Genomic DNA, 14,389 nt, shown 5'->3' on the forward strand with positions numbered 1-14,389 from the left:
GCTCTGAGACTCGAGGGCTTGCCGGTACCTGAGCAGCAGTGGGGTGCCTGCTCCCCCTTCCTGCGGGGCAAGCAGGAAGAAACTCAGTGGGGTGAGAGCTGGGGGCTGCTCTCTGCTGTCCCATGGCAGCACAGGGCTGGGGAACGTGGCATTTGCTGGAGAATGTGAGGAATGTAGAGGAGAGCTTACAGGGAGGGGAGACCATGCCGTCTGAACGGAGAAACCTGTTTGATTCCCCTGAAGGGCAAAACACACCCAAGTCTCCTCCTCAAAACAAGGCTTGGCTTCCAGGAGCCAGCCCTCTCGGTCCGCCCGGCAGGTAAGCGCTCAGCCTTGCCCACAGCCACCTCTGCTGCCGGGGAGGATCGGAGATACCCGCTGCGAGCCCTTGCGGGGCAGAAGTGCTGGGAGGTTGCTTGCAGACTGCTCTGCATCGGTCTTTTGGGGGGAAGCCACAGCTGAGGAGCCTCCGCAGGTAGGGCTGGGCAAGGGAGGCTGGTCCTCTGAGCCTTGCAGAGGACAGCTGGGGTGCTGCTCTCTCCCTGCTTCACCTGCTCTCTCTGCCTGGGGAGGAGGAGGAAGAGGAGGGCTGTCCTTTCCTAACCTGCTGCTGCAGGGATCTGGTGGGGATGAGGGAGACTCGAACCGATACCTTAAATCCTCCTGTGTGGGGAAATGAAGCTCTTCTCTGTAGTGTGTTGGACCAAAGTGTGGATCTAAAATGGTTCTTGAGTACTACAGGAATAGTGTTAGTACAAGTACTCTAAAAAAGGCGGAAGAGGGGAGGTTTGGGTATGGGTCTGCCCCTGTCACTGAGTTCCCTCCCTGCCTATCGCCCCACATCTTTCTAAAATCTGTCTTAATTTATGAGATAGAGCAGAGGGCAGCACAGTAAACTAGCTGGGGAGAAGTCTGTGTGTGGGCAGGAGTGAGCAGAGTCCGGACAACACGGGTAAAATTTGAGCCTGTGACCCTTGACAACCTCTTGAGAGGCTTGGGGTAAGGTGCACCACTCTCTGCCTCTCCAACCCCACCTGCCCAGGACCCATGTGGGATGGAGATGGGCGCAGATAGAGATTTATCTCTCTCTCTCCTGCTCTGCCTTGTTTTGGTTCTCTCTGAATTCGTGTGAAATCAGCACCCGGGAAAGGAAGGGATGGGAGTGGTAAAGCTGGTACAGAGGAGATGAGCACCTCCCTCAGTCCTTGCTTCATCCTAACTCCAAGCCTGGTGAATGTCTTCTCCATTTCCCCATCCTCACCCCTCTGCTCGGCCCTTGGCCGCTGCAGGACAAACCCCCTAACAGGGACGAGCTGGGGTCAGCTGGACAGGTTGCTCCACCGCAAGCTGGGGAGCAGAGATGTCTTCCCTCATCAGACTGATCAGGACGTTGTACTTAGGCTAGTTGGTATTATTCATCCAGCCAAGGAAAAAACATTACATTTGTTCCCCCAAATTTATCATGTTTTAATTGGAAGTCCCAATTTCCACAAATGACAGATTTTAGTTTCCTTTTACAAAAACGTCATTTTTTCTTGGCAAAACATTGTACCGTCTCTGCAATGTCATGAAGCTTCAGAGAGCTTTTCTGTCCTGCTCTGTTTGTGCGTCTGTGATACAAATGCAGAGCTTTGCCTTTGAAAGCAAAACAAAGTTTTCCTTCCTTCTTGCTTTCATCTTTAGGCATCAAGGCTTAAGGTCAACGGCATGTGGGTGCAGTAAACATCCTTTACATCTTCTTCCTTTTCAAACACAGAAATTAGTTGCGCAATTAGGAATTAATGCCTTGTAATTAGAGTAATGAAACTATATATGCAGTATAGTGAAAAATGATCTAGTCATTTTTGGCAGTAACAGCAGTGAGTTTTTGTGTTTGGGGGTGGTCACGCCGTGATGGTTTGTACAGCTCTGAGCACAACAGGGCCCCAGGATGATCTCCTGGGATAGGCAGGTTTGTGTGCTGCTCTAATTAAGTTTATGCCACACTTTCCTGACTTTAATAGCTACGTCTTTGTCAGCTTCATTTGGTCAGACTGAATTATTTTTTTCGTGGGGTATGTGGTTGCAAGTGAATTAAAAGAAATTATAATTGTGCATTTGCAGTTTTATAGCTGTTGTCTCAGACATGGCTGAAGCGTGTCTGCGTTCCTCGTGTTAAGGAGTTCTGTGCAGGCTTCCCGATGGCAATTGCAGGTTTTCATCTCTCTTTTCCCCAAGCTTGGGGAAGAAGAGGCCTTTGCTGTCCCCAAGTAGCGGTAACCAAGATCCTGAGGACCCGTGGTGCTGCAGATCCTGCAGAGCCAGCCAGGCTCCTGCACCTCCGCTGCAGGTGCTTGGTGCTTCTGCCATTCATACTCAGGGTCATGTTGGACACCCTGAAAAAGGTGGGCGCGCGATTTGATGACTGTGATGCAGTTTAAATTATTTGACTAGCATCATGGAAGAACTGTGGCAGAGACATAAACTGTCACCTGCAGCGGAGTAACCATCCATCCTCTCCAGCTGACGTCTGACTCCTCAGACACCTCTAGTGGTGGTTCCTGGGGAAGAGAGCCTCCTCTTGTAGCCTGGCTTCTCCTTAGAGCATCTCTGCATGCGCCAAACAAGGTAGTGATGAGCTGTTAAATTGTACGAACCAAGAAGCGTTGATTTAAAGTTGCCTGGACTGCTTCAACTATGGCATTCCTGATTGTTCGCAAGCTTGACCTTAGAAATCTCCCAGTGCTTCTTGAATGTCACCAAGTGCATCTGTAACTGTCAGTGTTAAATAGTCACTGCATGGAAAATGGGGGAGGCAAGAGTAAAATCTGGTCCTTCAGAGAAGCTGAACATTGTCTAAAACGTGAGGACTCGTTTCCCTGCCTGTATGGGTGACCATTCAGCTGGGGTTTAGCGTTAAAAGCCTTTCTGCTGTTCGGAGGCGGTTATTTATGAGTTTATCTCCTCCATTTGAAAGCCCACAGCCATCCAGTTGCGCCTAATACTGAGCCAATGTGAGAGCACTATGTGTGATTTGCCACTGAGGCTCAGTCCAAGTCCTGCAGCGTGCCTTGGGTGGTGGGCCTGGACTTGAGACTGGGTGACAACCTCCCACTTCAAACACATTCAGCCACCTGCGTGCATGGGGTGGGATGAGATCCGAAATTGCAAGTTGTGAGTTCACGGTGTGAAGCCTGAAGTGTAATTCCTGTTGCCACTCATTTCCCCAAGTGCAGACAGTGGGATGGCCCATCCCATCCTTCCCAGGCACGGGATGTCATTCAAGTCAAGAGCTCAAAGGTAAAATAAATCTAGTTTTAAGAATGCTGGCTCAAAAATGTCACAGCCAGTGGGCTAATCCAGCATAAACTTCCTTTACCGGTTCAAACTTGCTGAAATGAATTTAAAGGGTTAACTTTGTTCTGGCAGGGTTTATGCTAGATCAGGTACAGTCTATCCACGCTGCTCTCACTTCACAGCAGATCAGGTAGCAGCTGACATGAAAGCCTAACATTGGCACAAAGTTTGCATTGTGTGCTCTGGGTAGTGCAGGAGAAATGCAAGTATGTGCCCACGCCTAACGCAGAGCACTGGAGCGCGGTCTGACAGTGCGCGGACCCGGGTTAGCAATCCTGCAACCTCAGTACGGCCTTTCTGGGGCAAGGCGTCTCGTGGCTGCGTGGGTGGAGAAGCATTCTGTCCCAGGGTTTCCCTCCTGCGAAGCTTTGTGTCCTGGGGTTTCCCTCCTGTGGGTTTGTAGAAGTTGGGCTTGATCTGCTGAGTGTTAAACCAAGGTCCCACCTCTCACCTCGTGGGCTGCAGAGTGGGGACTTGGACCCTGATTTAGGTCTAGATGGCAAAATTCGCAGCAAAGTTTAGGACGTTCAAATGAAGAAGGTTCAAACCTTTTGCAACCTTTAAATACATTCTAATTTGAGGACGGTGAAGGTCAGAATAGGCATCAATTATCATTAAACCAGGATATTCTTCCGCATGACTGACCTCAGGCCTGTTTGTGGCTGAGGGTCAGCATTCAGGTTGCTGGCCAAGTCCTCCATTAGTACACAAATTCCTAGCTGGTGAAATGAGTTTTGTGCTTGTACCCAGGAACAGGAAGAGCATGTGAGAGCTCCTTGGAAAGCAGCGTGACAGCAGGGGTGGTCTCTGCGAGCAGGCAGCAGAGCCCAGAGCCGCTGGCTGCGGGTCCTGGGTCACTGCAGACAGCACAGGATGGCTTTGCAGTTGGTTGCATAAGTGATGCCACGTGGGCTTTGGGCTGAAGGAAAGTCACACTGGTTTAGGACACAGTTTGTCGTCTGTGAATGACCTTTTTGTTGAGGCACGAAGAGTTCAACTCCCTGTTGCATGGACTAGGGACGGCAGCGGTGCGTGGCTCCGCTGTGGGTACCTGTCCAGAAAGGGTCTGACTGATACAGCGTTTCCTGGCGCAGGGCATCTCGCTATGCAGCTCTCACAGGGACCAGCACAGTAAAATGAGCCTGGTGGCTCAGACATCAAAGGGAGATCCCGTCTAGAGACTCCATGGAGCGAGGCACTGGGAACAGGAGCGCTGTAACATGAACTTGGGGGCTGGCCTGGGCCGTGCGGACAGTTCGGGGCTCTAAAGGCAGCCTGTGCCACTTCCAGGAAAGCTGTATTTACAGGATCAAAGCAGCTCTGCTTCCTTTCCTGGGGCATTCATTTAGTCCTCAGAACTAGGTCCAGTGTCGGATCCAGCTCATCACCAAGATGAACAGAGCACAAGGTGGCTATTAGGTGCAAAGGGGCTATTACTGCAAGTGCCCTACAAACTCCTGACAACAGCAGGCTAAAAAATTTTTATTAACATTTTAAAGTTGCAGTTGAGCCATCAAAAAGGAGGATGGTTGGCAGGTTTTTTTCCTGTGCGTTTGCAGGTAATAGGAGCTGCAGTCAGCTTTTAAAGAATAGTAAGTGTTTCATCTCCTGGGGTATAATTACAGCTTTTTAAGTGGCTTACATGGAAAGCAGAATCATTCCCAATTAAGTGATGGGCTGCTGATTTCAGACACTTGAAGAATTTATTAGCAGAGTGCTGGTCTGGCTGTACATCAGCTCCTTTGCAGAGGACTGCATGAGCGGGCAAGGATGTGTCACCCTCTCCCACCGCCAGCTGTAGCCTCCGTGGCCATGGGGACAGACCAGAGCACAGCTTACTGCCTTGTTCCCACAGTTACTGCCTTGTTCAGTCCATGGGCTGTGATCCATAGGGATCGCTCCCTGCTAAGGGTAAGAGAGGAGTTTGTGGTGCCTGGGCCATCTCTCGGCTCCTCTGCTGGTACCACTGATGGCGGTGCCCACCGTTGTGATCCGTTGGGCAGCCAAACTGAGCTTTTCAGCTTGTTTCAGGTGGCACAGCTGCCTGCTCACCTGGCAGGGTGAGGGTTTTCACCGCTCTCTGAAGCACTGCTGGGAGGCAGAGACTCTCTGTCCCATTAGCAGCAGTGACATACCTTGAAGCTGCCTTAAAAACGTATGGAAATACCCGTGGCAGGGCAGGGACCACTGCAGCACCCGGCAGCGTGCAGAGGGAGAGCTGCGCTGGCTGCCTGCCCGCAGACAGACGCGCCCTGAAGATTGAAATCTGAACAAGGTTTCAGCTCCCCTTTCCTTATTTAATAGCTTGTAATTGCTTTTATTCGCGTGATGAGGATCTTCAGAGTTAGTGTCTTCAGCGGGAGGCAGCATATTGGCAGGCACCGTGCCCTCCCTCCGAAGCGAGGGCTGTCTGTCCAGCTCTGTAGCAAAGCTGCTTCTGCACCACAGGGGTTCCCAGAGGTGGGCAGAACCCACCTGTGATTTGGAGGACCCTGCTTGGTCAAGGGTCTTGGTGGGGCTCTGTGCCTTCAAAAATCAGGGCTTTTGTGTAAGTAGTTGGCATGGATTTAGCTAGCAGCTCCATTTGAAGCATCCAGGCTCAGGATATGGTCTAAGGATTTCGGTCCCACACAGGCAGAACATTTATTTCTTGTGCTGGGGTGCTCATGTTGGATGCTTTGTCAGCAGGAATATACCCATCTTTACATCCATTTTTATGGATCTCCTGTTGCGTGGGGCATCCCAGTGTCACATCCCAGAGGCTGCTGTTTGAAAACTGAGCACTAGTTGCAATCAGCCACAGTAAAGGTTGAGGGACTTGCAGTGAAAGTGTTTTGGCCATAGAAACATGAGTCTCAGCTGGACTGTAAATCACAGATGATTTCAAATATCAGAAGGAATACCTAGCTGTCATGTATTCACATTGCCCAGGGATGGGCATCCAGCTTCCTTTATCTTGATGCTGCTTATAGGGAAGGGCTGGAGAGAGAAGCAGGAGGGGGTGAGGGGGAGGCCTGGAGGTCCCTCTGGCTCTGCAGAATTAAACTGTCATAACTGGGCCAAATTCATTCCTGCTATGCTCTGAAATCAGCCCTGCATAGCTGATGGAGAAGGAAACCTGGCCTATCAAGAGAGGTTCTCCTGGTGATATCACTCAGACAATCAACCTCACCTTCTCCAGCAGAGCCAGCACCTAGCTCCACCTGTGCTGCATACCTGAGACCTGCTATCGCAGGGAGGGGAGAGGCAATTTGAGTTTAATTGCCTGGAAGCTGGTCAGATCCTGACTCATAAAGGGCTCGTGAGAACCTGGGGAGAGGAGACAAGTTTGCTCTGTCCGGGGGCCAGGATGTTGCTTCACCCCATGTAGGACCAGGCACTGGTGGTGGTTTCAGTTGTCCCTGTTCTGCAGCTGTTATGATCCACACTGGAAATATCCCATGAATTCAGAGCCTCAGTAAGGTCTAGCCTATCTGAGTCTTGGCCATGGACAGATCCAGCGAGAGGAAAGGACAGGTCTGGGAAAGAGGGAGATAACAGTGGTGTCAGGGCTAAGCAGCGCACTGGAGATGGACGTGGAGTGGAGGAAGCTGCAGCAAGCCAAGAGAGCAAGGTGGAAGGTTTGGAGGAGCAGAGTTGTCTATTTATCCTGTTGCAGTAGGATCCCATTTTGGAGTGACACAGTGAGATAAAGGGTTGAACGGTCCATGCTGGTCCCTCTGCTCCCCTGGCATCCAGTGCTGGGTGTGAAGCAGGTACAGAAGATCCAAGTTTCAACAGAATGTCCCAACTCTGCTCCGGCTGTAGGATTTCACCACTAATGAGAGCACAAAGCAGGCCACCACTGGGTATTCCTGCAAAACACTCCCATCATGTGCTGCTCCCAGCAGCTGGGAGCAGAACAACACTCCCAGAGGAGAACACTCCTGTAGCGAGGATAAAGCTTCACCTCTTGCCTAAGAGCAGGGGGTGGCAGGGGGACACATCCATCAGAGGAGCAGAGGCCAGTGGCATCGAAGCAGGTATGTCCTTAGGATCATGGGAAGGTACACCCAAATTCAAAGCTTGGGCTGTGGCTGGAGCATTTGGTGAATTTTAATAGTGGAAGAGTCTTCTCAGGGGCTCTTGGGTTGGTTTTTTGGTCTCGTGGTAAAGGAGATATTTGGAGGGCTTTTGGGAAGGCTGTAGCTGGCAGCTGCTTTGCCTTGGGCACTTGGACTGGCAGCAATGAACCTGATACAGCTCTGTGGTCAGACTTGCACAATTATTATTTTTTTTTTTTTTTGCAGAATAAGCAACACTAAACACTAAAGTTAAAACCTGAAACAAAGGGCTAACTTAAGCCTTTTGTAATGAAACATTTTCATTTTGTGTTTTGAAACAGTGTGGGTTTTTTCCCCCCTTAATTTTCTTTTAATTTTCTTGAAAACATATATAGCAGCATAACATGTAACTAAATCCTTTGGCTGATTTGTCATGATCTAGTCTGAATTTTTCCATTTGCTGAAAGCTGTGTTCTCATGTCAAACCAGACAGCCTTTTTCTGTGCTGGAAACGCTCAGTGAATCAGTGAATAAAAAATCCTCCATCTTTTGCCCATTCCTAATGATGCCTGAGAAATGAATGAGCCCATAACCCACTGATTTCCCACTCTTGGCATTGCACTACTCCGCTGAGAAAGCGGATTGCGGAGAGGGGAGCCAAATGCCCCCTCCCCTGTGTGCCGGCAGGATTCAAGATCCCCACAGGAGGCCTTTGTGCGGGACACGAAGCCGCGCTGGGACGATGCCACCGGCTCCACTTGCCCACGCCGGCCACGTCAGCGCCTCTCGACAAAGAGGCAGGTGTCTTCTTTGGTCTGTGTGCGGCACAGGGCAGCGCGTTGGGCCTCTTCTTTTATCCTCTTTATTAAAGAGACTCAGATGGCAGCCGGGGACTTGGTTTTCCTTTCCTCAAGCTAAGGCAGGCAGGAGTTAACCCCTCTTACAGCAGGAGTGCTGGCTCTGTGACAGGCTCCCAGTCACCCACTGAATGGCTCAGGGCTCTTCCCTTCATTAGAGAGGGAACCTGTGGGTTGCGTGGGGTTTTTCTTCCTGGCTTTTTCCAGTCTGCAGACTGCGTTTCCTATGGATACACCGTCACTGCTTGTGGACAAAACATCCCGGCTGTAGCCTTTCCAGACTGATTTTCAGTCAGGGCTTGTTCTTGTAAGGCGTTTTAAGGATCAGAAGACGAAAACTCCTGTAGGCATTTATCCTGGGAAACAATCACTTGGATTCTGTTATCTCCCATTAAACCTCGTTGTGTTTTGTGAAGGTACTTACTCAGATATTCAGTAGCTGGTTTGGTTCAGCCCACAAGGGGTGTTTTGCAGCTCGGTGCGTTTGCTCACCAGGTCTGGCGTTTGTTCCTCGTGGCCAGAGGTGTTAAAACCCCGGTGTCCGGCACCACTGGGCCTGGGGCTCGTTCCGACGGCTCTTAGGGCTTCCCCTGGTTTCTCTTACTGTTCCCAGCTCAGGGCTTTCTCACAGAGCCCTGGGCTTCTGCAAGTAAAGCACCTGCATCTTCATTTTGTGTTAGGTAAGAAGCGTGGTGAAATTGCCACATATTTACCAGTCATCTTTTTTTTTTTTTTTTTTTCCTCCAAAAATATTTACTTTTGGAGAAAAAAGCAACAAAACCGAAACACTCTCCAAATATTATTCCTAACGCTTGCTGGAAGAACACCAGTCCCAGTGCTGTGTCCCATTTGAAACATCCATTCAGAGCGGCGTGTGCAGAAATACCACTGTGTAGTGACCCTACTGGGTCCAGAGAAAAAGGAATTCTGTAGAATAGAAAAAAAAATAATGTATTTATGCCTAACTACAGATTAAGCCGCAGAAAGGATTCAGCATATCTCTTCTTGGTGTGTCTGTGCAGGGCATGGGCTGCAGTGGGTGTAGCCCACAGGCGTTACTGTGAACTGTTTTGAAGGTCGGTGGTGTTTGGATTTGCACCCTGTTGTGCCCTGCGAGGACAGTACATGTGGCTCGGAGAGTCACAGGCTTTTTAAAACAGATGAAATCTAAATTATTTTAGCTCAGGAAAAGTACGTAAGAAGGTGCAGGAGGAACTGAATTCTGTCCCTCATGCTACCTAGACATTTTCCCCGGACTTTGTATTTGACGGGTAGGTCATGGGTGGAGGTACCTGTGCCTTAAGCATTGCCTGCAGCAGTGCCCGGCTGGCCCTGCTGAGGAAGGAGCCGCTCCAACAGGCGGGTGTAGGCGCCATGGCCAGTCTGTTGGGGTTTTTTTTTATTGCTTGTTTGATGCCTCTCAAGTAGGTCACGCTCACAAGTTCATGTTCGTCCCATCTCACTCACTACCCAGGTAAAAGACCTACTGTCATACACCACGGGTTCCCGTATGCCCAAGTGCCAGGGGTCTGTCCACATGGAAACCAGTATATAACTGGGAAGAAATACAGTGCCTGCGCTGGCTTTGTTTCGGTGAGATGTCAGGGCATGGCAGGAGCACGGACCTGAAGAGGGGACAGGGAAGTCCCATGGTGCAGCTGCAGCCTTGAACTGCTCAGCCGCAGAGGAAATAAATGGACATCTGTCTGTGGCCAGAAGCAGCTCCTTACTTTCTGTGACTGTTTTCAGCTGGTGTTTCCCAAGCCAATCTCGTATTTATTTCAGGATCCTGGGGCACTTTGCAAACATGAAGCCCAGGCAGCTCTGTGAGGTTGTCCAGGGGAAGTGTGTTAAGGGAATCATCCCTCCAAGTGCAGCCGTTGCGGAGTAAGCTGGGCAACGCTTAACGGTGCAGCAGAGCCTGCCATAACTGTTTCCATCAGGAAGTGAAGAAGGATTATTGCTCATTTACATAACGATGGCACCCAAGGGTGCCAATTAGTATCAAGGGCCTATTGCACTGGTGGTGTGCAGACACTTAATAGGAGGCAGTTGGCTCCAAAGGGCTCCCAGTGGGCTTCAGAAGGAAAACCTTCTTTATAAATAGAGAGTGAATGGGGATTTTTATTTAAATGATTTTTTTTGTCTCAGATTTTATATTTGTAGTGAATGTTTGGGAGAAAATATATATTCCTGAACAGCTCTGGTATCAAAACCAGAGTGACTTGGTGACTTACTGTATGTTTTTTTATAATAGAGATGTTCCTAGTCACACAGCAGAAGCATTTTGTATGAGGTGATGACTAAAGAGAGGACAAAGGTGTGTCTACCCAGCAGAGCTTATTTTCTGACTGTAAGGCAAGAGGGAAGGGGTGGATCTGGTTTGAGGCAGAAGAGGTTTTGGTCTACATGAGGTGGAGATCTCCACGTCTTGTAAGGATGGTGACAGGAGATTGCTGCAGTGTGTTTGGAAATGGGCGATTACAGAGATGGGGAAGTTGCTGTGCATAGGGATTAAAAAAAAAAAAAGAGAAAATGGGATTCTGCAGTGGTGGAGAGATGGAGAGGGGACTGTGGGACAAGGAAGGACACAGATGGTTGGGGGCTGTGTTGGGGACAGGAGTGGGATTTCATCGCTAATGACGGCACAAACAGACCACTTTTTGCCCTTGTAACTTAACATCACGCATGGAGGTTCCAGTAGCATAAAAACATATTTCTGAAGAAACACATTCCCTAGCAACATTTTGTTTGGTAAGGAAGATTTCGGAAGTGCTCCATGTTGGCTTGTCACAACCTTTCATGGGGATAAGAGTAGACAAGTGTTAACAGCTGAAGACACCCCCTCCAAGTCTAGAACTGAGATCTTTGAGATTTACTGCATTGCAGACTCACAAAAATTTGAATATAAGGGCAGAAATGCTTTGAAACATGTCCCATAGCACATGTTGAAGCCTAAAGTCAAATTTTGCCAAAGAGAGGAAGCTGTTTCAATTTCTAAGCCATCCCTGGAGCAGCAAGAAGCACTCTCATTCCCAGGAGTGTTGTATCAGTGCTCTAGAGCCAAACACCCTCTTCCCAATCCTTTCTGGCCCCGTAAATCCCGTGCTGCTTTCTGCACAGCAGCGTCGTCTGAGCAGATAGACTGGGATGTGGTCCCATTGCAGCCTGTTGCAGCCTGAGAAGCTATGTCTACTGCTTCTTTTTCTTATTTTGATATTCCAACAGCTGGAGTATCAAAACATGGACAAATAGAGTTACGAGGAAGATGTGAGCACTCTTCCTGATAATAGTTTCCTGATCTGTTTTGCTTTGGTTTGGGTGAGTGGGCCCCATGTATCTCTCTTGTTCTTGTTTTCTTCATCACAGCTACCATCTTGGCATCCGTAGATGTCAGTTTATCTGCCAGGTGTCACTGCCAGACACCATTAAAACAAGAAAATGAGCTTTTTGTTTCTCATCTGAGAAAAGCTGAGTTACTCTAACTGCAGGATTTGTGGCATAACCTGGTTTGATTTGTCTTTTAATGTTCTAGTCACTGAGCAGGCACTAAGCACGCGTAAGATCAACCCAAAACTTTACCAAGCCCTGTATCCTATGTCCAACAGGAGCCTACAGCAGGGAATTAAATATATGGGCAAGAAATAGCGTACTTGAATTGCTCTTTTCTTGCTGAACCCACTCAGCTTAGGCTTGATTCTTGCTTGGGCTGTATTGCCTTGATCCTCAGGTGAAATGTGAAAATAGCCACTTGGTAGCCTTCATTAATGAAAGAGAGAAAACTATGTTACAAAGAAGGAAAGGGCTGACTCCATCCATCACAGAAGGACATCCTTTTGGGTGTCCTTTGGGGGTTGGAACTAGATGATCTTTAAGGTCCTTTCCAACCTGAACCATTCTGTGATTCTAGAAGTGCACCCCTCTGCACTTCTCATGGAAGATTTGCTGAAAGCTTCGTTCTGGGCTCCTCTGTTATGGTGTGTGGCAGGAGGACAGCCAGTAACACCCAGTGGTTTCTGCCAGTCGAGCAGCAGAGACATGGGTCACCCCGTGCTGGAATGGGCCACTCAGAGTGGCAGCAGGCTGACCGTCGCATGATTCATCCCTGGAAAAAGCAGGCTGTCAAAAAACATTTGCCAGTCCCCCAAAGCCAAGCCCAGCGAGCACCACTGACGTGTTCCAACGCCTGTTTGTCAAGCCAGAAATATCAGTGGAGTACGAGTGTGTTTGCTGCGGCCCCTCCCAGGATGATGTGAGCTGGGAAGAGGGAGGGCAGCGCCAGAGGAAAGGGCTTGGCCAACATGTAGTTTCTGGCACATTTTTATACACATGCTGAGTGCCACCCTTCGTGGCTTCCCTTCCTTTTGTGTGTATTTGTTAGGGGAATCGTGTGAGTAAGAAGTGAAGTTTCTGTTTAAGCAATAAATGGAGACGTCCTTTCCTGCAGGGCCGGCACACGATGCTGCAGTACGTGCCAGGCGGAGCCGCGGTGCGTGACCGGAGTTCAGTCCTGCGCCTCTGCAAGCTCCAGGCCTCCCTGAGAATCCTTCCTACATGTTCCTAAACCTCTGCTTATTCCTTTAGAAGATCTGTGCTGGGGGGCTAATCACCTCTCAGTTATGCCACCAGATAAGTAATGACAGCTCTCTCCAGCTTCCAAATACCTCCGTTATATGGCAGCATGTAGCCTTTGCCTACTTCTGCCCCTGGTTTGCCCTGCATCAGGGCCATATCAAACTCTTGGGATAGTTCTTTTCCACTGCTCCTCATCCTCCGCTTGCTTCAGCTTTATTTTGTCTGGGAATGGGAAAGAATTTACTAAGTAGAAGAGAGGACCAAGCGCAGCTCTGAATTGCAGTTTAGCAAGGTAGCCGTGGTCTGAGTCTGCCTCGCTCAGGTGCTGTAGGCAATGAAGCCACGTGGCTTCTCCATGTGCAGGTCCAAGATGATGTAGTTTCTTTTTAACCCAAAGTTGCCAGATCACAAGGCTGTCAGTTGTGCTCCTGCAGACTGCAGCCATTTCCCCTGCCTTTAGTGTAAAGATACCCAAGTATTTAGAGGCTCTTCATGGATATCCAGGACAATGCTACAGTTTTCCTTTCTCTCTAAATAGCAGGGTCAATTAAATTTGCGTGGGAAGGGGGATCTGGGAAGGATAAGAAAAGAGGTGGGCTGTCTGCTCCTGGTGAAAGCTGAGTTAACGTTTGGGAGTGTTTGTGAAAGGGAGAGGGAGCCTTGGGGTGATAGCAGAGGGCTTGTTCGCGATCTCAGCGCAACCTGGATGAGGAGTGGATTTGCAGCGGGTAGATCTTCGGCTGAGACAAGCCGAAGGAGCAGACGTTGCCAAGAAGCAATGCTATGAGATCAGCGCTCGGCGTTCCTCGTGGGCGTGTGGCTTCACAGCGATGTTGCAGGGACAAGCCCACCAGCAGATAATAACAACCTAATTTTAGATTCACAGGCTCCCGAATAGGGTTGGGTCTTTTATTCATGAATAGTGTAGTCACTTAAGAATCCAGGTTCAGCACATAGTTTTGGCAAGGAAAGAACGGAGGGTTGTAAAAGCTGGAAGTTGCCCTTGATTTTCCTTCTCTGAAATAAAGGCTCATCCCACAGCTTACTGGAAAAAACTTCAGTGAGTGCAAAGAGAAAAGAAACATTTCTGATAAACATGTAATCATGTGCTGAATTAACCTGGGATCTACTAATCTCAAAACGGGGATCCATTATGAGGAGTTTTGCTTTCTTTTGTTTGTTTGTTCATAAATTGAAAAAAAAAGTCTTGACAGAATCTGAAAGAAACGTTATTTTTTTTTCCCTGACACTTAGTTTGTGGTTGGTTTTGATTCAACAACAGCACTAAATAATCAGCGCTCTGCAAATTCCCAGTCTCAGAGCATCTCCGAGGCTGTATGTCCAGGAGTTTCTCTTTACTGTTGTCATTTAAAGGAGGGGCCTGGCTGCCATCAGAAGCAAGAATTAACTCTTGCTTCTGAGACAGGCAGTCAGATGTTCTCTCTGCTGTATCTTAGGGGAATAACACATATCTCTGCCAACTGAAATTTGTCAAGAGCCCTTATGTCATACCCCCACTTGACAAAAATGCCAGGGTTCACCCAAGCAGCCTCAGCTGCTCTGAGTTCTGTAGGCTCC

The 14,389-nt window shown here is 49.0% G+C and overlaps 1 protein-coding gene across 14 annotated transcripts in view; it reads left to right on the plus strand.

The window, feature by feature from the left end:
* The first annotated feature begins 364 nt into the window (after positions 1–364).
* The window catches only part of ZNF185 (zinc finger protein 185 with LIM domain), a 49,511-nt gene continuing 35,486 nt past the window's right edge, over positions 365–14,389 (plus strand). For 11 of the 14 annotated variants that reach the window (XM_054215516.1, XM_054215522.1, XM_054215524.1 and 8 more), the window contains exon 1: positions 12,590–12,869. The gene's annotated coding sequence lies outside the window, so the exon portion shown is untranslated. Of the gene's footprint in view, positions 476–12,568; positions 12,870–14,389 lie in introns of those variants that run through there. The other 3 variants (XM_054215513.1, XM_054215512.1, XM_054215514.1) reach the window with 3 other exon arrangements.

The sequence above is a fragment of the Rissa tridactyla genome, chromosome 9 (assembly GCF_028500815.1).
Source record: "Rissa tridactyla isolate bRisTri1 chromosome 9, bRisTri1.patW.cur.20221130, whole genome shotgun sequence".
Taxonomy (NCBI): Eukaryota; Metazoa; Chordata; class Aves; order Charadriiformes; family Laridae; genus Rissa; species Rissa tridactyla.